The sequence below is a fragment of the Ursus maritimus genome, unplaced genomic scaffold, assembly GCF_017311325.1.
Source record: "Ursus maritimus isolate PB19 unplaced genomic scaffold, ASM1731132v1 scaffold_11, whole genome shotgun sequence".
Classification (NCBI taxonomy): Eukaryota; Metazoa; Chordata; class Mammalia; order Carnivora; family Ursidae; genus Ursus; species Ursus maritimus.
The window spans coordinates 14,174,465-14,201,861 of NW_024423453.1; positions in this window are offsets into that span (position 1 = coordinate 14,174,465).

Here is a 27,397-nt window from a genome sequence, read left to right on the forward strand (position 1 = left end):
ATAAAATTAAGTATTTTTACATTATTTAAATAAATTACTTACACATCAGGAGACTTATAAATGCTTTTTATTGCTCCAGCTGGTAATTAAGCATCGTTTTGTTTATTAGGTAAAACCTGGAAGTAGAAATAGATGAGAGATTATGAGCGTTGCAGATGGTAAGTTAGCACCCAAGTTCCACGGTCCTATCAAAGAATCCTGGAGGGGAAAGACGATGAGAGGTGAAAAGAACAGCTAAGAAAGATGTGATATATGAGGAGACCGGGATAGAAGGTTATATGTGAAGATAAATTTTTTTTCTCAAAATAGGTCAACAATGATTAAGTTCCTACCTTCTAGCAACTCATAATGTAGTTGAGGGGGAGGGGCAAACACAACTAAAAATTATAAAAAGAAAAAAGAGTGCCCAATATCATTGCACATAAAGAAAATGCAAATTAAAAGCACAGTAAGATACCACTTCACACTTACTAAAAAGGCTAAAACTAAAAAAAAGCAAAAAACACCTGACAACAGCAAATGATAGCAAGGACACGACAAAGACACAATTGGTGGGAGTATAAAATGGCATAACCTGTGTATTCCAGACATACCTTTAAGGTGGCATTAAGTACTGAGAGAACTGGTTTTATTCATTTACCTCTTACTTAAACTAGGACATATATTACTTGTGTGTTTTTCCCTGGCCCAACATCTTGGTTTCCTATTTCCCTAATTTTATCTATGGAATAAGATCCTTAACTAAGAAGACCTGATCTCATTCAAATATGTTTTATGGCATTTGGATGATGCCATTTAAGTGTCTCTGATATACCTGGAAAACTATTGAAATTTTCCATAAACCCAGATTTGGTCCAATAAATGAGCAATATTTAATTAAAAGCTTTTTTTGAGGTGGAGTAAGTTCCACACAATTTCGGTTAAGATGGAAGAAATTTGTTAACATGTTCCCAGTAATCACTCCAAGACCTGAGCATTCTCTATTCTCAGTATTCACCCTGGGGACACAGAGGTTGGGATAACTGTGTGAGGAGGCAGAAGGTACTGGATGGAGGTGCATCAAATGCACAAAAATGTTTTCCACATGCACCTATTAAGGTCTGATTCTAATTGGACTGTGATTTGCATGGTTAAATTCTCATTGAATCCAGTAATACTTTTTTTTTTCCAGCTGATAACATCTGTTACCAATTAGTTTCATACAATGGTTGGCCCGACTGAAACGTGAATCTTTTTGTTGATTTACTCTAAATTTAGAGACTGGACTCAAAATCTCCGATCCATCCCTGTTAGAGCCAATCAAAGAAGAGCAATATATATATATATATATATATATATATATATATATATATATATATATAGTATGTGTATATATATATATGTATGTATGTATATAAATATATATATGTATGTGTGTATATATATATATATATATATATATGTAGTATGCATTTTCCTGCCTACTTAATAAAGTTATTTTTATCTTGCCTTGGAAACCATAGGCAGTCACCTAGAGAGTATTTTCAAATCCTTCATCCAGGATTTCAAATTTTGAAAGGTCAAGAACTTGATGACTGGGCACAGCCAATATCTTGTCTGTACTTCTTGTTAGTAATTTCCCTCCCTTCTCAAAGAACATGGCAGTTATGCCAAGCCATTGGAAAGATGCAGTTTTGATTAATCTCACCCCATTTTAAATGTTTCCTCTTATTGTTGCTCTTACGTTAATCTAAAAGAAGAGCTATCAATATAGCTATTCATGCATTTAAAAAATACCCATGTTAAGGTGTTCAAAGTTCAATAGCGTATTGCAGTATAGTGGAATTCTCAGAAATTAGCAGATGAGATCATTATTAATAAACTCATTATTTCCTCAATTTTAGAAACAAAGATTTGGGTATGCTCCTTTGTAATCAGTCCCTAACTAGGACAGCTCTTACTGGCCTGTATGATATTCCTTTCATGAGATTGTGTGAGATCGGGCCTTCAGAATGGTACTGATATACTGATCCAACCGGAAAAAGGATGAGTTTGGCCTCTGGGATACCAATAGTTCATCACCAAGATGCGGTTTAGCCCAGCACGGTAGCCCTTGCACTGCCTCTCACCCACGTCTGGTCTGCAGCACCTGCTCTGCGGTGGGAGTGGCTGCAGGTGTCCGTTCCCCTGTGTGCCCCCATCACTGCATTACCTCTGTACGTTTTTTAGAACCTGCATCCGATGGCTTTCTATCTGTTGCTCTGAGATGCCCGTGGGCCCTTCTCACCAAGTTCTCTGTTGCCTCCCATGTAGTAATCCATGGTCTCACTTGTTTTTCTTAAACTCTCCTAGATGAGGGGTGATCATTTTTTTTTAAGATTTTATTTATTTATTTATTTGACAGAGAGTACAAGCAGTGGGGAGCAGCAGGGAGAGGGAGAAGCAGGCTCCCACTGAGCAGAAAGCCCAACATGGGGCTCAAACCAGGACCCTGGGATCATAACCTGAGCTGAAGGCAGAAGCTTAGCTGTCTGAGCCACCCAGGCGCCCTGACAGGTGATCATTCTTTGCATGAATGAGACCAAGCTTCTATCTCTGCCATTGGACCATTACCTGTCCTCCCCACTGCAGGCCATGTGTCCAAGGCAGGGGTGAGGACAACAGTATGCAAGTGCAGTCCTTGCCTCATGGCCCCTGTAAGTAGTCACAACATGGCTGTTTGCTTTCTTCCAGGCCAGCAGGGTGTGGTTCTCTCTGATGTGTCTCCTTCTCTTAAAGGTGACTTTAATTAAGTTTAGCCTATCCAGAATAATCACCCTTTTGATTAACAGAAAGTCAATTGATTAGTAACCTAATTCATGAGTGATTTCCCATGTTATTCATATATTCTCTCACACATAAGACTGTGTAGACCAGAGGGTGGAAATCTCAGGAGCCATCTTAGAATTCCGCCCGCCTGCCTGAATGGTCCTGTAAAATAGTCTTTTAGTTGATTTGCTTTCTCTCTAAGTAAACAAAGAAATCATTTGCAAATGCGGATTAATGTAACTACTTTCCAATTTTATGCAGAACAAATATTAAATTATATTTTTGACTTTAATGTATCATATTTCTCCTTTATATACTATGATTTATATACTCACACAAATACAATGACGTAAATGTATTCATCTACTCATATTTTGTTAAGAGCTTTCACTAAGAATGGGTGTTAAACATAGTCATTTCTGTGTTCAAACGTTGTTTACTGTGGGATTTAAAAGCATTATCTCTGGAATCAAACTTGCTTGTGTTTTAATACCCCCTCTGCTACTAGTTGTGAGCAAATCACTTTTCCTCCCCAAGGCTCTGTTCATTTGCAAATGAAGAGAAAAATGGTACCCATGCTAATGAGTTACTGTGAAAATTAAATACATTAACACATATGTATGCTTATGATGAGTGCCCATTACAAGTTTTTTATTTTTAGTGATTATGTACCAATATGCTGAATTATCTTAATAGATCTGCTAACAGAAATATCCTTTCATTACAAGAATGAATTTTCCAAAAAATAATTGAATTAAAAAAAATTCCTTTACATCCTTTAATTTCAGAAAATCTTTGTTTTAATTCAAATGGCTTGCTCAAGTGGTATAGATAAATAAACTTTAATATCTTAATATCTTGATAGGTTGAACCAAACACTCAGGAATACAATAACTTGATGTTTTAATGTACAGAATAATATAATTCTTAAAAAGACAAATTGTCAGGTAACTGATTGGAGTAAAATTTTCTCTGAATAGATGAATTTAATCTTTTTTTTTAAAGATTTTATTTATTTATTTGACAGAGATAGAGACAGCCAGCGAGAGAGGGAACACAAGCAGGGGGAGTGGGAGAGGAAGAAGCAGGCTCATAGCGGAGGAGCCTGATGTGGGACTCGATCCCATAACACCGGGATCACGCCCTGAGCTGAAGGCAGACGCTCAACCGCTGTGCCACCCAGGCGCCCCTGAATAGATGATTTTATTCACTTCTTAGAGAAGAAAATTTCTTTGGACATATATTTTTTAAACTACATTCAAATTCATTAAATAAACAGGAAGAACTACTTTGCAAAGAACAATTTGCTAAATAAGTGGATCCAGAATCGATCCGCCTCATTCTTTATATTGAAATTGACAAGTGTTTAGCTTCTAAGTACTTCTATATCTAATGGGGGGCTAATAAGCCATGCTCAATGAAGATTCTTTTTGTAATATTTATATCCATGCCTTATGTGAATATATAGGACTTTGCCAAGGGTGGTATTGAAAAATATTCAACAACGTTATGGCCCAGGCCTGACCAATTAGAACGGACCTGGCTTACGAACCACTGGTGCAGCCACGTGTTGTACATGGGTTCAACTTTAGTCATGATCCAACAGAATCAACAGATAAAAGGGTTAATATCTCCTGAACATTTGCTATGTGCCAGGCTCTCTTCTGATACCTTTATCTGTATTAATTGCTTTAACTTTCACCCAAGCGCTGGGATTTAGGCACTGTTATTATCCTTATTGTGCAGTTGGAGAAATAAGCGCGGAGAGGCCAAGAAACTTGCCCAAGGTTATCTAGCTCATAAGTGGCAGAACCAGGCTCCAATCTTGTGATCATTATTCTCAATATCCTCTCTCCCAGTGTCTGATCTCATTCCTGCCTTACCATCCTGACTGTAAATTTTCTAAGTTAGTAGAGATAAAGAGGAAGAAAAAGCATCTTGTCCATCCTTACGTAATATGTAGAACTTGATTTTTTGGTCCAAAGCATGTAATACTGAGCCTGAAACAAAGATCTTGGTGATGGATTCCTAACACTGTCATCTTCATGATTTCAAAAACCATTGTTAATTTCACTTTTTGAAATATATTTAATTTTCTATATTAAAAGTTATACTGAACCTGTTGTATTTTTTTAAATTTAAAATTGTTATGTGTATACATCCTCATCCATCAAGTGGCCCACAGATTCTGAAAGTTTCAAAAACACTGATACGTTAAGGACACATTCCCCTATTGGATGATTAATGAATATTAAATTATCCCAATGGCTATAATGGAATGGACTTGAATTATGAATCAGTCACTTACAATGTGATTTTAAGTAATGTTCACTTACCAGATGTGAGATTTCTTTACAATTCATTTGAACAACTTTTTATTTCTAATGCTTCCTCACCTCTATTAGAAAAATTTAACATTAGGTTAACTATTACTACAAACTTATGAATTTCATGCAAATCTAAGCATAGATCCCATCTTAAATGAAAGATTAGTATTCTTGGGATCATGAAAACCCAATTCTCTATTAATTTTAGAAGATAAACAACTAATTTCCAGTAAACCAAATGGGGCAATTAAGTCTCAGAATTCATGAACATGAAAATATTAAATTATCCTGTAGATGGTGCTTTCAGGAATTTGTGTGTTCAACTCATTTCAAGTTATAATGACTCAGGAACTATAAATAAAAGCATTTATCTGCTAATGCAGATAAGCTTCAGAAATACTTAGTCCTAGTCATTAATTCTAGGCAAGGTAGCCCTGGATTTCAGATGCTGTGGTAAGAACACTGGAAATGCGAGGGCTGACTCAGCCTCACAACCTGCATTCCCTTCTCACGCTGAGGCAGTCAGACAAGGCAGGCAGGCGAGGGGCAGCACTATACCCTGATTGCAAACACATTGTCGCCCTGCTGGGGAAAATAAATGTGCGGGAAGATCCATTTGAAAGTTACACCATTTTTCTTTTGAAGTATAGACTTCTGTGTGACAAATAATAAAGTCAAATAAAGATTTAACATTGTAGTTAAAGCAGTGAAATATTCTGAAAGTATCTTCTGACCCGTTATTCTTGTTCACCGAAATGGTTGTCATGGAATAAGAGCCTTAGTGGCAGTGTGGTCATAAACAACGCATACTTTTTCTGTCTCATCATTCTTGGGCTATGGTCATAACACTTTGATGCTTTTTCTAGAGAAATATTTTCTTTTCCTAATTCTGTCCCTCAGGCATGATTTCCACAGCCTCGCATTTGCAGAAATGATTTCTTCTAAAAAACAAATCTAATTAAACCATTTATCACCTTTTCTTTTTCCAAAGGGGTAGAGTAACAAATTAGCCTTAAAGTCTACTGTGCAGTTGATAGATGGGAAATAAAGATGTGGAGTCATTTATTTTAGCTGCTAGCTTGGGAATAAAACACTTATAGGGCAACAGGCCAAGGGCCTTTCAGAGATGATAGCTTATAGGATGTGTGAGACCTGGCATAGAAACGTCTACCCCCTTGGCTGAAGGGGACAGAATGCTCCATCTTCCACCCAAATTCCAACCATTAACCCAGACCCAGGAAATCTAACACTTTGCATTATAGCACAAAGTTAAAGTTGAAATTGTAGGTAATATATTTATATATTTATATTACGTATAAATATACATTTGTAAATATATTTATATATAGTATAAATATATATAATATAATTTCATCATAATATTATGAGAATACGGAACTTGTTGGCCTATAAGTATGATAGTAAGCTCAAGAAAAATATACCTAATACAAAACAATGTAAATTAATTACTCCTGATTTCAGTTGATATTTATAAAATCAAAAACTGAGTGCTACAGAATGTAATGCATCTGATGGGTTCTACAATTATTTCAAAAATAAAGGTAAATTATCAGAATGGCTGATTAAGGAACACAGAAATCTAGTTGGCTCCATAGTTTATTGTTCTCCTAAAATATAATCCTTATTATTCAAAGCACATACACAGACAGGCTTAGTTCCTTTGCCAAGCACATAACTTTTATATAATTGTTCAATCGACATTAAAATTCAAAAATCCCCCCCCTTTCTTCTTTATTTTGGAGTTTAGTTTAGAAATTGTCTCATTTTAATGAAGAAAAAAACCCTTTTTATTCTTTGAAAAAAAATATATGAAAAATATACTGAATGCAAACTTGATTGTCTATCCCAGAAAGAGATAAACTAAAAATACATGAAAAGACAATTAAAATTATAATACACATTAAAAAGCATGGTTATTTGCCAAACGAGTGATCGAAAATGACGCGAAGATTTCAGGAGAGGAAATCATCACTGAAGGTGACCATGGCTAAAAGAATTCACAGAAGAGAAGAAAAACAACTGGGCTTTGAAGGAGGAATAGGAGCTGTACGCATAGGGTGGGCAGAGGAGACTGGATTGATGAGCAATATGGCGCAAAGAGTCATTGTTTTAGTTGTGGTCATCCCAGGGACTTCACACAAGAGCAGTTTATTCCTGCTCATGTAACAGTGCAAAGTTGGTATTTTTGGTGGCTTTCTACTCTGTGGCTGTTCAGAGACTAGGAGACCTTTCATTTTATGCCTCTGGCATTCTTTAGGATCCTATCATGTTTGAAATGCGGTAGAAGGGGAAAAACGCCTATAAAAAAATACACTCTTCTTAAAAGCCTTGTTATGGACCTGACACACACAACTTCTGCTCAACTTCTGCTCCTACTCCGCAAATGAAATCCAGTCACTTACCCCCTCCTACGTGCATGGGAAATGTAATGTCTGGCTGGGCACTCACTTTCCAGCGACACAAAAGCAAGTGCGCATGTGTGCATGTAAGCGACTCAATGTTGGTGTTCTGTTGGTCTCTGTTTTTGGTTCTTTTTTCATTTCAATCCAAATGCTCTTTCCTGAGGACTTCCATACACAAACAGAAATTCATTAACCTTCTAAATGACTCCTATGTTTTCTCTTAGTGCAGAATTTTCTGGAGATCAGGATCCATAAGTCTACAGCTTGTTAAACCTAGCTTTCCACTTGGATATCTTTTAGATCTCTAAAATACAATTTGTGCAAATGTGAATCATCAGTTTTCTTTTCAAAGTTTATTCATATGCCATAGTTCCCATCCTGAACAATGGCTCTGCCATTATCCTAATCGCTCAAGCCCCAAACTGAGAACATACATTTGACTCCTCTCAATCTTTCGCCCTTTGTTATCCCTTGCTCACATTCTTCCCTTCATCACTACTCCTTCCTTTCCACACTTCCCCACTCTCTCTTGTCCTGGGAGTCCTGCAAGAGCATCCTTACTGACGTCCTTGATGTCGTTCTAGGTGCCTTTCCATTGACCCATCATCATTTTCTCGGGGTGGTATTTCTAAAATCTGCATATGATCTTATTAATCTCCTGTTAAATCTTGTAGGATAAAATCTAAACACATAGCTTGGCACACCAAGTTCAGCTTCTCCTTGGTCTTTTTTAGCCTCTTATCCCATTATTTTCCTTTTTTTAAAAAAAAAGTTTATTTATTTAGAGAACAAGAGAGCAAGGGGTTGGAGGGTGTATTGGGGAGCAAGCAGAGGGAGAGGGAGAAAGAGAATCTTAAGTAAGCTCCACACGCATCTCACCACCCTGAGATCATGACTGAGCCCAAATCAAGAGTTGGATGCTTAACCAACTGAGCCACCCAGGGGCCCCCCATTACTTTCCAACGTGCTCATCTAGCTGGGCAATTCCAAACTTTGCATGTTTCCATATATTCTTTCCTCTTTATGTAAAAGTTCTTCTTTCTCCTGCTTTCCATTGCTTCTTCCTCCTGTCAGTGTGTCCTTCTCTCCTGTGCTGCTCAAGAATCACTCATCTTGGGAGAGTTATGCATATACTCCACATCCAGATCTAGGCAGGTGTGTTCACTCCGGCACCTCCTGAATTTTCCAGTTCTAGATCTCCTATCACTGTGTCACAGTGACTTACTTGTCTGTCTTCAGTTCTGAACCCATTACAATCGCCTGGGAATTTTTAAGAAATACCAATGAGCAAGCAGCCTTCGTTCCACGTGAGAGGAATCAGAATCTGCAGAGGTAGAGTGTTTTAAAAGCTTTGCCAGTGATTCTAGTGGGCAGCCGATGTTGAGAACGGCTGCTGAAGGGAGCTAGTTGTAAGGCAGTTCTGTAAGGTATTAGCCATTGAAGGAATTAAGAAAAAATAATAATAAAAAAAAGGAGGAACAAAGAAAGGGAGAAAGAACACATCTTAGAATTATATTATGGAAGAAATGAAGAATAATTGAAATAAGTATTTACTAGTTACCTACTTAGTGCCAGGTGTATGACGTGTATGATTTACATATACAGGGATTTTAGTGAGGCTTAATAGTTTGAAGTTTATCTCAGTTTATCTTAACTGTTTCTTGGAAGCCCTTCAATCTTACATGGGAGTAATGATTATAATTTTAATAACACGAATGAATGGTGTGCTAAGTGAACTCAAATATAATGTGAATGGAGTGAGATCAGTAAAAAGTTAATAGCTTAATATTAGTATTAATTGAATCCAAAATATATCATAGTTTAATTTTTATTAATAAATGAGCCTATTCTTTCCCAGTGTGCATTTTGCTAAAATTTTTTCTTCACACGAATTTCCATGTATGACTTTATGTCACTTCCGTAACGGGCAGTGGTGTACACGGCATTTGTTTTTGTCACTGAGTTTGTCAGCCGCTTTGCCAATGAAGCAGATGGGATGATGTCATTTTTGCCCATACGAGCCTATGAGTCCTGCAAGTAGAATGGGGGGAGCGGTATATAACGAGAAAGAAAACACTTGAAAGGGACAATATAAAAAGTAAAAGTAAAAGAAAAGAGAAAATTTTAAATTTTCTAATTTCTAATTTTAGTAAAGTCTATAATATTTAAATATTTATGAAAAATCACATTCCAGGAATGTGATTGGCATGTAATATTCGTGGAATTGCTATTTCAAGTCTTTTCTACTGTTTTAGGTTGATTAATTTCAAGGGAAAAAAATCAATATTCGTATGTTCAAATAAAAAAACAGAAGACCTGTGTCCAACAAATGATAAAAACCTAAGTAAGGTAAAAAAGAAAGCAGGCAGGATTGATATTATGGGGAAAGGACTACTGAACCTGAACTATGGCTTAGTGTTCTTTTCAAACTCTGTAATCGATATTAATGACAAGCACTGTGCTTTATGGTTGAGCCAACAGAGCTACCAAAGCTGGAAGCTATCCTGCTGTAGGACTTCGCAGATACGAGCCAGGAGAGTCCTAAGTCCCCTATTCGTTTAATTCACACCAAGCTGTGTTTGACCCTTGCTACCCAATTGTGTTCTTGCATATCCTGAAGAGATACCACAAGCTCTTTTTTTATACTTAACCTCATGGTGGCATTGATGGTCTCAATAATTACACTTAATTGTAAAACGGGACCACTTTGCGCATAATAAAGTGAACCCTCGTCATTGAAATGTCCATATATTTATAGGTCTAGAATGTAATCGAGACACGGCTAGTTTATTAAAAAGGTAATTAATCTGAAAGCTATCTCATGTTATATATTTCCCTATGCCATTTTTCAAACTAAAGGTAGAGATACACTTGCTTTTCCTATGGTTGATTCAGTAAATGAAATAAAAATCTCAAGCAAAAGATAGATGAAATGTTAGGTTGCACTGAAAATACAGAATTACACCATATAAATAAGAAATATGATGTGTTTAATATCTAACCTATTTGTTTACCAAGGAAAGACAAATATGTTCTTGTGTGTGTGTTACATTTCTCAACCCAAAACCATATTATTTGCCTCAGTGTGTGATCACTGGTGCTTGCTTGCCACAATATCCCAAGAATGCTATAGAAGTTGGGCAATAAATACATTTGCATGTTGATTGGATTTTGGAAAATCAGAGTTTCTGATGACTTCCGGCTAAGCACATTTCTTTCTAATGTTATTCCCAATGATACGTCACTCAAAGTCGTATTCCTCATTTTCTATGGTTTGCTGAACTCACACATTATATAATTCACTCCCCTGAATATTTATACAACATATTTAGCCTTAGGAATATCTTTGAATTGATTTCCCCTTTTTCTCATATGTTATGACATTCAGGGGAAATATATCTATATCTGTCATCAGCACTCTTATTAAGCAAAAAATTGTCAAAAATAAATATAAAATTTCAGTTTAAAGGTACTTTAAGGCTACATTTATCAGATAACCCCGAAAATAAGAAAAGATGATGTTAGCATTTTTTTCGTTGTTACCTAAGATATTCTTCGTGTGAGATAGAAAGGTTGGTTATGTTAAAAAAACAAAAAAAGAAAGAAGAAGAAGAGGCAGTAATTTGACTGTCCCTGCTCTCCATTATCTATCTCCTTCTCACTTGCTCCCCTGTACTTGCTGACTGACTGGGTACTGGCTAAAACTGGTTAACTTGTCTACTTGTTTTGTCATGTAAATGTAATGTAATTGTATCATGATATCTGAGATTAAACCTCAAATACACTAGTATCTTCTTTTGGCTTAATACTTTATCTAGGTGCCCATGAAAATAGCTATCTGAGATCTCATTTTAGGGGAAAGTCAGAGATTGAAAGGAGACAATTAGAGGAGGTAGTGTTAGGTCCCTCCCTCAGAGGTCCTCTGAGGCTACCTCTGATTTTCTATTTATCTTGATGAATTTGTGACTCATCGCTGTGCCTCAATAAATAGGATAATAAGCTCTTATTTCATAATTTGAGTAGTTCTCACTGTAAGATGTTCCTCCTCATAGAAGGCTGCTACTATAGATCTTTGCTTTGTTCACTGCTTTTCATTACCCACAGCTTAGAAACTCCCGGAACATCTCAAATAGCAACCCCTGCATCAGTCAGTTCTACTCCATTACTCTTCGGTATTTTCTTTGTGGTAATAAGTATACCTGTGTCATCTTGTCTCCATGATGTGAGCTCCATCAGAGCAAGTTCATTGTCCATCTCTTACACCATTGAACCTTGTGCACCTGTGATTTCTGGGGTCATGTTCCTTCAAAATTCAGGCAGTCCAGACCACCCAGGGCTGCTCTAGTGCAATGACACCTTCACCTGAACTAGAAAAAGCTATCTTCTCTAGCTGACATTTTTGTCAAGTCCTCTTAGTGACATGACCCCCAGGTACAAAGTTCAGCAAGTATAATGAGCTGTCCTATGACTAAAAGAGCATCCGATTCCTGTAGGCAGCCACATGCTAGGACACTCTACTGGTTGGGTAATCTGTACGATCTCGTAAGTGGCGGTACTATATCCCTGCTATAGTTCACACCATCACCAAGACATGGGGAATAGTACCAGAATCACATCCAAACTCGGGGAAGGGAGCCAGTCTTGGTGCTAGGACGTAGTCCTCTAACTTCTCCCTTGTCCCCCACTTACGCTCTGAAAATAACAAGGACTGTGACTTGACTTGGCAAAGGATTGTGTCTTACTCATTTCTGATTCTCCACTGCCTAGCCCAGGATTCAAAATTGCTTGAGAAATTCCTGACTTCACCATATTTTCTTTGTATGAACTTAGAAAAATTTCTTAATTTCTCTGTTACAGGTCCTCATCTGTAAAATCGGATAAAACTTGTAAATACCTCCCAGGAGTTTTTTGAGGATTAAATAGGCTAACCCACAAAGAATTTTTTTGGAATAGTTTTTTGTAAGTACAAGCTTAAAAAAAAATCAACTAGTCATAGTAATAGTAGCAGTAAATAGCAAAATTATGTGAATTTGTATGCTAACCGTCAGTTTCATGTTTCAATTCATTTTATTTTGTAATATTTGGATTTTAGTATTTCAACTGGACCCCAAAGGAGAGGAATGCAAAATCAGAAGTCTTCTTTGAGTGAGTAAGCTATATAAGCCTCAACGTCAAACTTGTCTAAAAACTTGAATTACTGCATAATCAAGAAATATATTCCATATTCTTTTAGTCTTTCATCTTTCTATTTTCACTTTCTTTTCCCCCTCCTCTTTCTTCTCTCTTTCTCTATTTACACAGATTTTAATGTACTGTAGTAATGTAATGTTTGGAATAATGTACTGTATGGAGGACTAGAGAATTCAAATAACCTAATGTAGCATTTTCTGAGTCAAAGTCAGTATTTATTATCAACAACACATCACCATTCCTTGCCCACTGAAAATTCAAAAGCTGTAGACCCTGTGTGACCCCTTCTCTCCCTCATCCCATAATTAAGCAGGAGCCTGGTTCTTGCAGGATGGATGTAGTTTCTCATCAATATCCACTGTTATCAAATTCTCAAATTGGAAAACGCTTCAACTACTGTTTCCTGGGATTATAATTATTTTCTTTAAGATTTTTTTAAAGATTTATTTATTTATTTTAGAGAGGGGTGAGGGGCAGAGAAAGAGGGGGAGAGAGAATTTTCAAGCAGACTCCCCGCTGAGCACAGGGCTCGGCGCAGGGCTCCATCCCAGGACCCCAAGATCACAACCTGAGCCAAAATCAAGAATCAGACGCTCAACTGACTGAGCCACCCAGGGGCCCCTATAATTATTTTCTTAATGTTGCTGAGATAGAGGATGATGTTCCTTGACTATGTCTCCTCTTCTTTCGGCTCCGTTGTTTACCCATTACCTCCACATTTTCTTCTTCAGCTTAACCTTCCTGGGACGCTTGCTCAGATTCATGGTGTTGGATGCCACTTACTCATTCAACAACTTTTATGAAACACAATCTATGTGTCAACACCAGTTGGTTTAAGATCACTTCCACGGTCTTCTGATACATTTAATTATTACTCAAGGATTTTCTGTGCAATCAGTCAAGCCATGGCATGGAGAATATAACAACAACAGAGTCTTAGAAATGCAGGACTAGAATGAGAATTTAATAGTTAAGACTCCCACTTTCAGGCAAGACTACAGCTATTGCCAGAGAAATGAGACTCTGTATTCAAACATTCAGCAGAGTGATTCCATAGCTTCTCTTGTTAACTGACTGTATGTTTTATTCAGGGGAGGAAAAAGATGAAATAAGGATTTTCCACAGTATGTTTGTAAGCTCCATTTAAATTTAATAATGTAGATATTTCTGAATATCAGTATTTAAAAGATTAAGAATTCTTCAAAGATGGACATATTTATAATTAAACGGTTTTTAAAATATATAAAGATCATGGGGCCCCTGAGTGGCTCAGTCAGCTAAGAGTCTGACTCTTGATTTCAGCTCAGGTCATGATCTCATCAAGCCCCATGACGGGCTTTGCACTCAGCGGGGAGTGTGATTGAGATTCTCTTCCTTTCCCTTTCCCTCTGCGCCTCCCCCTGTTCTCACTCTGTCTCTCTCTCTCTCTCTCTCTCTTTCTCTCTCTCTAAAATAAATAAGTAAATCTTAAAAAAATCCAGATTTTAAAAAACACCCAAAGACTATAATTTCCAACTTTGGAAAATATACGTTCTCTAACCTTCCAACTTTTCCTTTGCCATGGGCTCTTTTCCAAAAGTGTCAATGCAAATAGTTCTATTATCTTTTGATCATTCATAGGAGTTTTTACTTTTTTGGTGTCTCTCAAATTCCAGTGTATCCACAGCTGTCTCAGCATTAACTTGGGTGTCTGTAAAAAGTGTCTGTTCATGGGCCCTATCTCATAGCTACCGAATCAGAAATATTGGTGCTATTTGGTACTCCTGGTTATGAGATTTAATTCTTCATTATGTTCTGATTCGCATGATTCTTCAATTACTTGATTATGTGTCTAGTACACAGATCATTCATTAAGTAGAATTATTTCCCAATGAAATTATAAGCTCCTTTTGAAGGCTAGGACGCTACTCTATTACTCTTTGTAGGCTAGGACTATCATAATTCGGTAGAGATTCAGGATGTCAAATTTCTTCACATCTTTATTACTTCTCTATATCCCCTCTTCCTTAACTCCATCTAAGTTCTATTTTAACCCACTCCTAATTTAGGAGAATGCATTAGATGTGATACCTTCTATATCCATGTTTTAAAAATTCTGCCTAGATTTCAGTTCCTTTCTCTCCTCTCTACTGTTCCTAAAGATCCCCATGTTACTTGTCTCATTTGGATCATCTCTTCCTTAGCTCTTCCCACTGTTTTTCTATTTCCTGTGTCTTTATACCTAATACCTGCCAATCAGATAAATGTTAAGAGAAATATCAAGTACTAGATAAGGTGGACGCTTCAATATCGCGTTGTCGTTTATTGTCTGGGCATCCTTTTTTTACATGTGAAATTGTGCCTCAATTACTACCAGTGTTTCAATATGCTTCCATATAAAATGGTAATAGTACTATAGGAATACGCTGGAGATAGTGCAGGTTCAGCTCCCAACGACTGCAATAAAGTGGCTATCGCAAGAAAGCAAATAGTGCAGTAAAGTGAGTCAAATAAATGTTTTACTTCCCCAGTGCATATAGAAGTTATGGTGACGCTATATTGCAGTCCGTTAAGTGTGCAATAGCATTATGTCTAAAAAAGTGTAGATACCTTAATTTAAAAATACTTTATTGCTAAAAATGTTAACCATGATCTAAACTTTCAGTGAGTCATAATCACCAATCTTGGGGTGCCTGGGTGGCTCAGTCAGTTAAGCATCTGCCTTTGGCTCAGGTCATGATCTCAAAGTCCTGGGATCGAGCCGAACGCTGGGCTCTCTGTGCAACAGGGAGCCAGCTTCTCCCTCTGCCTGCCCCTCTGCTAGCTTGTGCTCTCTCTCTCTCTCTCTCTGTCTCTCTCTGTCAAATAAATAAATAAAATCTTTAAAAAAAAGGAACATAGTCATAAAGACCAATCACAGATCACCATAACAAATATAATAATAATGATAAAGTTTAAAATATTGTGAGAACCGCCAAAATGTGGCAGAGACACAAAGCAGGTAAATGCTAGGGGAAAAATGGTGCTGAAAAACTTGCTTGATGCAGGGTTGTTGCAAACCTACAATTTGTACAAAAATAAAACCAAAACCAAAAACCAAAAAACACAAATCACATTTAAAGTGCAATAAAACAAGGCACGGCTGTTATAATAATGTCATTTTTACTCGCCTCAGTGTGAGGCAGTTAGAAGAATTTATTTGTTTGCATATACTAATATATTTTGTAAAAAAGAATTAAAGAAAGGTGTGTGTGTGTACGTACATAGAGATAATAGCTCTTTGCTCTACCATATTTTGAATTTTGTGTCTTCTTTCACTTTTTAAATCTAGATGATGCTAAACTCTTCATTTTTTTCCATCACAGATAGAAGGGATTTTCCCAACCAACGTAGGCAGAAATCTTGGAAGAATAGACAAGTAGGATCCACTTAACAGAAGAATTGTGGGGGAAAAGTGGAGAAGGAGGAAGGGGATATGGGGGTGACTCTTCTGTACCAGTACAGGCACTAGTTTAACCCAAGCAGGTTTACGCAATGGGAAATAAATATCTGTTACTGGTTCACACTTCCTTGCTGCAGCCAGACTCAAGCCTATGGAAACCATAAGAATTTTTCTACCACATAAAATACAGTTTCTGTTTAGTCTCAAAAATATTTTCCTGTTGGTAGCACTTTAGATATTTAAGAAAAAATATATCCCTACTGCCAAATTCTAAGGAATATTACCTTTGAAGAACAAATTAACTAAATTGATATATCATAGCCAGCACATTTATTTGTTAATTAATAAAGGAGATTTTTAAAGTGATTGAGAAGTGTTAGGTATACTGAAAAAAATTAAATAAAGAACAATGGAGTATTTTTTGAGAAAACTGATAACCAATGGTTTTCACTGAACCTTTACTAGAAGACACTGTGACTAATAGGACAGCATGAAGCATAAAAAAAAAAAGGAGTAAGAGAGAATTTGACAATGTTTAAATAACACTGTTGACCACTGAATATAGTGGACAGGAATACGGTTCTCAGAGGCATATATTCTGTAATGTGCCGCCATCCTTTTCTTAAATACAATACTTGGTAAGCAACCGGTTTGTCATGGGCACACAATACATGCTTTTTGAATTGATGATTAAATGAAGTTGAGAATGATTCGTTAAATAATTATGACATATCCATATTTTGCTATTTATGGTGGCTATTTAAAGCAATATGAAGAATACTTAATTGCAATAATACTTTTAACATTATATTTAAGACAGCTTATTTAAAAACAGGTTGTAAAATTGCAGAGTACCGTCATATTTTTGTGCAATAATATTTTTTAAATTTAATTTATATATATATTTTAAAAAGAATACATTGAAAAAATATATTTCCTCTAATTTTTCAGTATTTTAAAGAATTCAGTAAAAATTCTTAGCAATAGCCTAGGAAATAGATTCCTAGTTATGTACTAGGCTAAACTACTCTAATTGCTAGATCAAAGGGCTTCGCTTCTTCTTTCCTCTTTTCTTTCTTTCTTTCTTTCTTTCTTTCTTTCTTTCTTTCTTTCTTTCTTTCTTTCTTTCTTTCTTTCTTTCTTTCTTTCTTCTTTCTTAGGTTTTTCATACGTATTTGTTAAGTTTACTGTATGAAAGGTTAAACTGATTTACATTCGAAGTGTTTTGAAGCTCCATGTTGCCAACATAGAAAGAAACTATATGAAGTGTTCCAGGTATAGAGAAAAGCGGCTCCATGAGAAGCAGGATGGTTTTTGTTTTGTTGTGAATATCAACACTTTTACTTCTGTCATTTGGTTGGTTTTAACTCATATATTAGACTCCTGTTCTCAGTAAGTTTTAATGTCTTTGTTTGATCTTGGCTGAATGTTCAAGCCCATCACCCTTTCCAAGTGGTGTGAAATATTCTTGCATGTACACAATTTAATTGAAAATCACCAGGCAACTCTTGACTCATTCACACCACTTTATATATATTTCTTTCAATTTGGCATTTAGGAACTGATAATTTGGAGCATGTGTTCTCGTAGTCTCAACAAGATCATTTTCATAATTTTTTTAAAAATTTAAGGCCGGTTTGAGTATTCATCTCAGTGGACCTCACTATTAACACTTCATTCTGTGTATCGCCTCACCTTAAAAATATCTGTTTCCTCAAGTAACTGATTATTCCAGCATTATTTTCTTGTGCAGAAACAAGGTTGCCTTTCTATTTCTCAAAAAGGAAAGGAACTAGTGTTTATTAAGCATTTATTTGGTAAAGAACCTAACACTTTATACCCGATTTCATTTATCATTTTCAACAGTTCTTTTATGTAGGTATCATTAATTTATGTTTATAGATGGTAAGTTTGAGGCTATAACTATTTTAAAGATGGCTATCCCCAAGTTCAAAGGTCATGTTCTTCTTTGTTTAATTATTTCCTTGTTAATACTATTTTCTTTTCCCATTTCTTTTTAGTTTCGAGAGTGATCAATATTTAGAAGTCTATTATGGGTTTGAAGCTGAGGGTTTGGGGCATGCAAGATATCAGCATGATATTTCAAAAGGTTTAGTCTGGTGGCAAAGCAGACTGCTTTGGAGAGAATTTAAAATGGAATATGTGGACATCGACTCATAGTGATTGTATGTGATCCATATTTCGAAAGCAAATAGGCAATACATGGTAAAAGATTGGATATGGGAGGTGAGAAAGAGCAAGGTATCAAGGAGGATGACTGGGATTTTTGTTTATGGGATTAAACAGATACTAAATCAATGACTTGGGTATGGAATATAGGACAAAGTCTACATTTAGTAATTGACTGTACGGAAGAGTCTGGAGCTTAGGGGAGAGGATTAGACTGGAAATATATTTGTGTGGAAGGGTTAAGTGTAGAGAAAGTGACTGAAGTTCTGGGAGTCGATGAGATGGCCCAAGGACCAGATATAAAGGGACACATGAAGAGAATCTTAGGCTGTGTTTGAGGACATCCAACATTTAATGATCGAGTAGAGGACAATAAGTAGCAAAGAAGATGGAGAAAGCGATGAGGAAAAGCCAAACAGGAAAGGGTTCCAAGTGGAAATAATAAAGACTGTAGAAGGGTGAAACAGTGATCACAGAAAATGACTATTGAATTTGTAGACATGAATGTCACTGATGACTTTGTTGAATAGCACATCAGGAATGATAAGGGTGAAAGTCCCACTGATATTGTCTAGAAGTGAGTGAGTGAAAGTATAGAGACAATGAATAGAAGAAATTTGATTGGGGACATATGAGAGACAGGACAGTATCTGGAGAGTTATATAGGTTCTTGATTATATATTGACTTTAAATAAAGATATTTGAATAACCTAATATGTATGTAACAATACTTTCTTTTGGAAAGGAACAAATTAATGTCAAGGAGAGAAAGGAAAATCGATAATGTAGGGAGCCCAGCTAGGAAGACTTCAAGGTACAGGAGTGGGATTGGCCTTAGAAAGATGAAGGGACAATATGATGTTCTGCTTTGAAGGTCTTTTTTCACACATTTATATATTAGAGGCGACTTTAGAGTCTTACCTCCTTAAACTGTGACTATACTACTCTTGAATCTGCAATAATATTAAGTACTTAGCAAAATTTTTAAAAATGTACAGAAAATTTTTAGAACTTTCCATCTACCCTCTTTTTACTTGGGGATTTAGTAGTTATCTTAAAAGCAAATTAGTTCAGTACCCAGAAAACTTTTGCTTTGTTTTCTTTATTTTCCTTTGCCAACCACAATGGATCGCACATTTAGATGTGCACAGAAATTACTAAACAAGATCGTGTATGTGCTATCACACGCTCCACAGCACGGGATATTACCTACTTGTTTTTTCATTTTTGTCATCTCAATGGACACTTTTTCATTTTCATATGAATTAATCCATGCTTTTCCTACTTCAACACAGAGAATTTACAGCGGGGGAGGCTCTATAATCCTCATTAGATTTCTAAAACAGAATTAACATGCCCAGATTTTGCTTATGTTGGATTAACAAAAATTTCAATAAAAGTTCTAACCTTGGTCAAAGTAACCTCATATTTGATCTCTTTAGCAGATACTTACTCCAGAGAAACAACATGTAAAAAAAAAAATAATAATAAAATAACTCTTTCATTGGAAGAACTCACAAATTTGCTTTTAAAGTCTACATACTTTATCAAGAACTTTGATGAACTTGACTATCAAGAAGTCAAGGTTCATGTACTATTACTAGTATTTATTCCCAAGCCTAGAGATAATCAACCATGTGTGTTAAAATATATGAATGAATGAATGAATGGTTTGTGAATTGTTATATCTAAATTGATACAGATTCTTCAAAAACAAACATATAGGTGTTATTGTACACTATTATTTTTATTGATCACTGTGATAATTACTTGAAATGCAATATTACTAATCCTCACAACATCTGTAGAATAGTATTATTTATCCTATTTTACAAATAAGAAATTAAGGTGCAGAGATTTTAAGTAAATTGTGCTAATTTACACACATAATAACAGGCAAACCTGGAGTCAGCTTTATGCCTGACTCCAGAGCACATGATCTTTCAGCCAGGTTATGAGTGGTGATATCTGTTTGGGTTATAAAAACTTGCAATAATGAGTATATTTATTTCCTATCATAAACTTCTATCCAGACAAGTCTATAGGGCAAAGACCCTATAATTTTAGACATTTTTATTTGATTTATCTTCTAGACAGAACCATTAGATTTTCTCCGTGAGTGGTATACTATAGAAGTAAGAAAAGTAGGTTTTCAGGTGGGCCTTTTTTTTTTCTGGAAAAACTAGAACTATATGTTCAAGCATTTAAATATACATGTTAGCTAATTTTGCCAAAATTTTGTAATTGCATTGGAAACGTGTCCTATTTAAGTGCAATATGAGAAAATTTTGTAATAACCCAGGACTTGTTTGATCCCAAATATTTAACTCTTTAAAAAAATCTAACTCTGGTTTTATTTCAAGGTGCTTTGAAAAGAAGTCACCCTGAGTTCTATGAACTGAGTCAAACTTCTCCAAAATATACCATAGAACCCCATCCTGATTTGGTGCTTCTGGGTAAATTGGCAATGAAAGCACTCACAGGCAAATTTCTGGTCATCGGATGGCCTTCCTGTGACCTAGCCACAAGCACTCTATTCATCTACTTTATCACGGGGGGATTAGTAAAGCAAGGGCTGCGTCCTTCCACCAAGCACATCTGTTCCTAACTCTTCTTATCTCTCGATGTCTGTTTCGTCCAGTACATCTATTCTTCATCAGCCATGAATGTCTGTGCTTTTGAGGAGTCATTTTCTATTTTCTACCTTTTTTATTTCCATAAAAAATTTTAAAATAAAAATGTTTCCTATTCTGTCCTTTTCTATCTTACACCTACTTCTGAATACATAAAATGTTTGAATTTGCTCATGGAACACAATACAATATACCCACTGTTCCCATCAGTTTCACCTTTTTGCTACTTGTAACAAGAGCAATCCTTATTTAAAGCCATGCATGATACTCACCAGAGACCAGAGCACCATTTTTATATTCGCTTTAAACAACAGCATGAGTGGTTCTGCCTAGTGAGATCAATGAGGTTTTTCACAAAATGAGTCATACTAACAGCAATCTCTTTATCTCTGATCAGCCACACTGAAAGGAAGGAGGAGGTGTGTTGGGTCTGGTGAATGGGGTATCTCTCCATCTCCCCCAGCCTGGGACTGTGGTATAGGAAGCAAGGCAGTCTCATCAACAAGCCCCTTTCTCCCAAGTTCAAAGTGGGGATTACACAGAAAGAAGCAGCTCCATGTTCCTCCTTCCACTCTGTCTCTAAGTAATGAGGACTTTTAACTGGGTAGAAATCTCGTCGCATTAATTATAGCAGCAAATAAACAGACAACCTGCCCAAAACAACCCCTAACTACTTCTGAATGACACAGTTATCCTTAAGGTTCAATTTTTTAAATTAAGGATCTATTTTCATTAGTTCTTACAATGATTAAGAGAGATATAATAGAACATCATTTACCTATATCTTAAATGTTAACTTAAAGATTTAGAACTACGTTGTTCTTTCTATATTTAGTCATGGTATAAAAAAGAAAAAAGTCATCATAGAACACATCTATGCTTCCATGGTTCAGATTTTCACACTTTTACAAATAGCTAAAATAGGGTTTACAAAAGAAATCCTGGTGACTTCTTGGTCAAGGAGTTCATGGGATTTTATACGCGTGTCTGTCTGTGTGTGTATGTGCATAATAAATTCACATCCACTCTAAAGCATCAACTACAAAGGAGCTTTTGATTATTTGTTTGTTTTAATGGCTGTCAATTGATCAAATATTTCCTATGACCAAAGGGATCTTTTACTCAAGCACTGCTTATCAACATACTCCGTGGTAAGTTTCTGCTTTGGAAAGCAGGCTCACAGCTGAAAACGGTTTGGGGTTCGTTGAGCTGGAGCGTTTTGATAAATGGAGATAAATGATTAAAATCGTTCAGTCTTTCTAAGCCCTAGCAAAATACGACAGCATATACGTCTCCGAAGAGATTTATGTTTGCTCTCACAGCTGGCTCTCTGTAGCCGTGCCATTCCCTGGGGAGCCCCGCAGACCTAGTGGATGAGGAGAGTGTTTTGCAGCTGCAAGAGATTTAGATCCCTTTAAAGGGCTGCTTGAGCTACAGCAAACCAGTATTTCAAAAGAAAGTGAGCAAGACCATCGTGTGTTCATGAGATTCCCAGCCTCAACCTGGAGAAGCTCACCTGTCAAAGCTGGCTCACTAAAACCTTCGCTAAATTGTTAGCTGACACTACAAAACGTTTTGGATGTCATCGTGTGTTGTACACAAATCCGTGCATTTCCACGTGTTATTCCTGGGGCCAAAAAATAGCAAAACACAAAATACTGCGAGTAAAAGCATGCTTTTGGAAGAGCTCAGTTGTCTGAGGAAACGTGATGTGGGAGAAAGTGGCTATGTCATCTGTCACAGAAGTGGAAGGCTGGAGAAAGAATGAGAGGGAGGCAACTTTGTCTGTTGGGTGCCTTTTATGTACTAATAATGTGGACTCCCTGTTCTACGCTCTGCTCTGCGGTGGGCCAGCCCTCTGTGCCGAGAAGCGGGCTGCCTGAATTCGTTGCACTCCTGCACGAAAGAAGAATCATCAGAAGAACGAGCATCCACATTTTCCCCTCCCTGACTCCTCATTTCTGGGATTTCCTTCCCAGCAGAGGGGCAAACGTGTGGATCGGGCAAGTTGGCGACGCGCGCCCAGTCTATAGTTTGACGTTGACACTCCCTGGGTCGGCTAGGGAAGAGGCAACGTAGGTCACCGCAAGGATTCGTTTCTTCTGTAGAGACTCAATTTGATCAATTTATACCGAAGTCCCTATTCTTGCCTCATGGTTACATTCTCAATCTGCATTACAAATATGTCCCAAACTTGTTTTAGAACTTCTTCCTTTTTACTTTATAATATTTTTCAGATATGATGTATTTACAGTAGAATGACCAAATCTTAAGTGTCCAGCTTGATATGATTTTACATACGTATGTATCTGTTGTATTTGTTTTCTATTGCTGCATTATACCGCAAGATCCCCACAAACAGCGGTTTAGATGGCTAACTCAAACTTCTTAGCTCACAGTTCTGTAGATCAGAGGTCCGGGTACTTACAGTACAGCTGGGTTCTCCGCTAAGGCTCTCACGGAGTGGAAAGAAATATGTCACTGGCTGCATTCTCATCTGAATCTCAGGGGCTTCTTGCAAATTCATTCAGGTGAGTAGAAGAATTCAGTCCCTGAGGTCAGAATTGTCTTTGCTGGTTATTTTTCAGCAACCAAGCAGCTGCCCGCATTCCTTGCCATGTGGCACACTCCATCTTCAAAGCCAGCAATGGAACATCTCTCTCCCCTGAAATTCCTTTCATACTTCAAATCTCTGTATCCAGGGAAATCTCTGCCGCTTTTGAGGGCTCCCTTATGAGGTCAGGTCCACCCAGGAGAGCCTCCCTTTCTTAAACTCATTTATGCTAGATAATATAACCTCATAAGAGACTGAAGTCCACCATATTCCTAGTCTCAGGGATTAAATTCAGGGCATGTTCACCAGGGAATGGGGATGATAGGATCATATTAGAATCCTGTCTACCACATCTCAAGACGAGATCTATGCAGCCAATCACACAGCAGCTTCTGGGTCACACTTGATTTTTAGAAGTTCTTAGTATATTCTGGGTATGAGTCCTTTGTCAGACACATGTACTGCAACTCCATTTTCCTAATGTATGACTTGCCTTTCATTACTTACTGGAATCTTTGATGAGCAAAAGTTTTCAATTTTGATAAAAAGTTATTTTATTTTAAGTTTTATGACTAGAGTTCTATGCATTGTGTTAAAGTGTTAAAAATATCTGCCTACACCAAGGTCATGAAGATTTTTTTGTTTTCTTCTAGGAACATTACAGTTTTAGCTTCCATATTTGTGTCTCTGATCCACCTTGATTTTTTTTCATATAGTACAAGGCAGGAGTCAATGTTCAATTTTTTTTTTTTTCCTGTATGGCTATCCAGTTGCTCCAGCACCATTTACTATGTAAGTTTTTTTATTTATAATTGAAGTATTATATGTGTTTTTCTCATTATCATGTCATTATCCTAAGGTGTTGACCCTATTGCCTGGGGACTAGGCAAGTTTGGAAAGAGTCCACCATATGTCACTTGCGTTCCTACACATCTTGTAGGGTTTGACAAGTCTGCAAAGCCCTGATCACTCTTTACCTGCTTGATTTCTCAGGGGTCTGTTAGCAGCAAGTAACCTTGAAAGATGAGATGTTTCCCTCTAGGACAAAGAGTGGGTTTTCTTATTATATCCTATCAAATCAGTGGATTTCCCAAGCTTGGTGTTTCTCAGCTATGATGCAAACCTCTGTGGACATAGCAACATCTGGGCCATATTACGTCACTCTCAACAGACTTCTGGGTAAGAAGATCTCACGCAAACATGCTGATGTCATGCTACTCACTGTGCCATGAGTAATGAAGTCTGCTATTTCTGACCCAGGAATCTCAGGCCTTCTGGCAACATCTTCGAAATAGTAATAGACCAACTTACTATCTTGTACGAGGGATAAAATCACAGAGACCTGACTATGCATCTTATTCAATCATCAAAACAGGCTGGTAAATGGAGATACTCATCACCATTTTGTAGATTAAAACACCCAGACTGCAAGAGACTGAGGAACTTAGTTTTGCCCAATTTGTTTAATTTCACAGCCAAAACTCATTTTTAACATTTAGTAATTGTGAGATGCAGCAGAAAATAGACACAGAACTTAAGGACTAGTTACATAATGAACAAGCACGTACCAGGATTTAGGTCAAGAACCGGAACGTTGCCTCCAGGCCAGAATCCCTGCTTGGGTTTCTTACAATTTATATCCCTTTTTTCCTTTCCTATGGGAGATGGGTGGTCGTTACCTTGATTTTCAGATAATTGTTGTGTTTTCTTTACAGTTAACCATGTATACTTCCATTAACCGTGTATATTTGAGTTTGAACTATATATAAATGATATACAGTCTATGAGTTCTTTTGTGTAACCCGTCTTAAGACCAGGGTTTCTAAGACTTCTCCTTGTTGCTCATAGCTCCCCGTCCACGTTCACTGCAGCATAGAGCACTATACTTATATGACTACATTTCTTTATCCTGCTGTTTCTGGGCGTGTGAATTGTTTGTAGCTTTGAGCTAGTACCATAAACATTTGTTTCTCTGAGAATTCTTCTATCAGGTTTTTGTTTTTTGTTTGTGAGTTTACGCATTCATTTCTCTTCCATATATACCTATGGAGCGGACTTTCTAGGGTACTGGGTAGTATATGGTTATTGGAAAATACCATGAAGATTTTTAAAATGATTCCACCATTTTATACTCACAACAACAGTGTATGAAAGTTCCAGATGCTCCACATTCCCATGAGTACGTGGTATTGAGAATCTTTAATTTTAGCCATTTTTGGTGTATAGTGGTATTTCACTGTGGTTTTAGTTTTCATTCTTCTCATGATTTCTGAACATATGGATATGTATCTGTTTTCCGTTAAAGGGCCTGACCTGTAAATTTATCCTATAATTTCTTTCTCCCTTTCTATTGGCCAGAACTATCACATGGGCACAGAGAGCTTGAAGGCAATGTGGAAAGAGTATTCTTACCTGGGCGACAATGAGCTTAGCCAAAACTTCACTACAGAAATGGGAAAACACAGATATTGTGGAGAACAGCCAGCCACTTCTGCTCTAACAGGGCTGGCCCTAAAAATCTGAGTGTTCATTAGTGCTATGCAGTGCACAAGGAACTTTGTGGAACTAGCTATGGAAACATCTAAAGCATCAAAAATTATTATTAAAACTCTGCGTGGTTCAAGGAGAGTCTTGAGTGGAAATAAATGGGTTTCTTAAGGCAATTCATTCCATACATCTGCCCTGCCTCCAATACCAGACCAAGCTATGCTTCTGTAATTTAACATGCACCTAAGATCTGGCATAGCATGATGGTGTTCTGTGGTCTTTGGCATGACCCACAGAAGTTAGCTAACTCCTAAAATTACCTGCCATCGCCACATTAGTTAAAATCTGACTACAGAACCATAAAAACCATTCATGTGAACATAAAGACCATCACAAAGTGACAGTATTAAAAAGCCACACGTTCGGCTTCCATCTGCAAGTATAGCACTGCTAGCCAGACCCCTCTCCTTGTCAGCTCCTTGACTAGCGCTCCCGATTTTGGTGAACTGACGCAAGTGAGGCTCATTAGCTAGATAAATGGAAATCAGAAAGTCTGCCTTTTTCTGGTAGATGGTTGAAGAATGTGGCCTAGGTATGCAGCCACAATAGTCTCCAAACCCTGATCCTGAATTAGAAAGACCTGACCAGCAGGCAGCGCTGGATGATCACAGGCCTTGTAGTGGAAGTGCCTTTTCTTAAAAACAACACGGCTAAGGGCAGAACAGAGCGCATGCTCTGTGCAGGCGGCCATATTCCAAGGAGGAAAGATGATGCGGCTGACCCACAAACCACCACGCATTAACCTTTCCTATAAGATATTCCTCTTTTCATGAGAATCAGTGAGTAAAGAAAACATCCGATATGACTTTGCCTACCCACTCCCAAATGCACACTTTGCAGTAGGTATAGTTAAAATGATACACACAGAAAGACTGTGTATAAACTGTTGAACAGTAATGTATGAAATAAATGCAAACAAAAATAAATCAACATGATCATTTTAATATTATATAAAGCAGAACTAAAGGGAAAGAGATGTGCCTGAGACAGAGGAATTTTATTCTGCTAAAGCCTTCTGTTCAAAATAGCAGAGTCAAAAATGTTAACTACTGGGACGCCTCGGTGGCTCAGTAGGTTAAGTGTCTGCCTTCGGCTCAGGTCATGATCCCAGGGTCCTGGGCTCAGGCTTTCCGCGTCGGGCTTCCCTCTCAGCTCCCTGCTTCTCCTCTCCAGCTCCCCCTGCTTGTGCGCTCTCTCTCTCTCGCTCTCTGTCAAATAAATCTAAAAATTCTAAAAAAATGTTAATTACTAAATAGCATATATTGCAATCTGTAGAATAAAACAGATTTATTTTTAATTTTTTCTAACAAAACAGATTTAAGTAT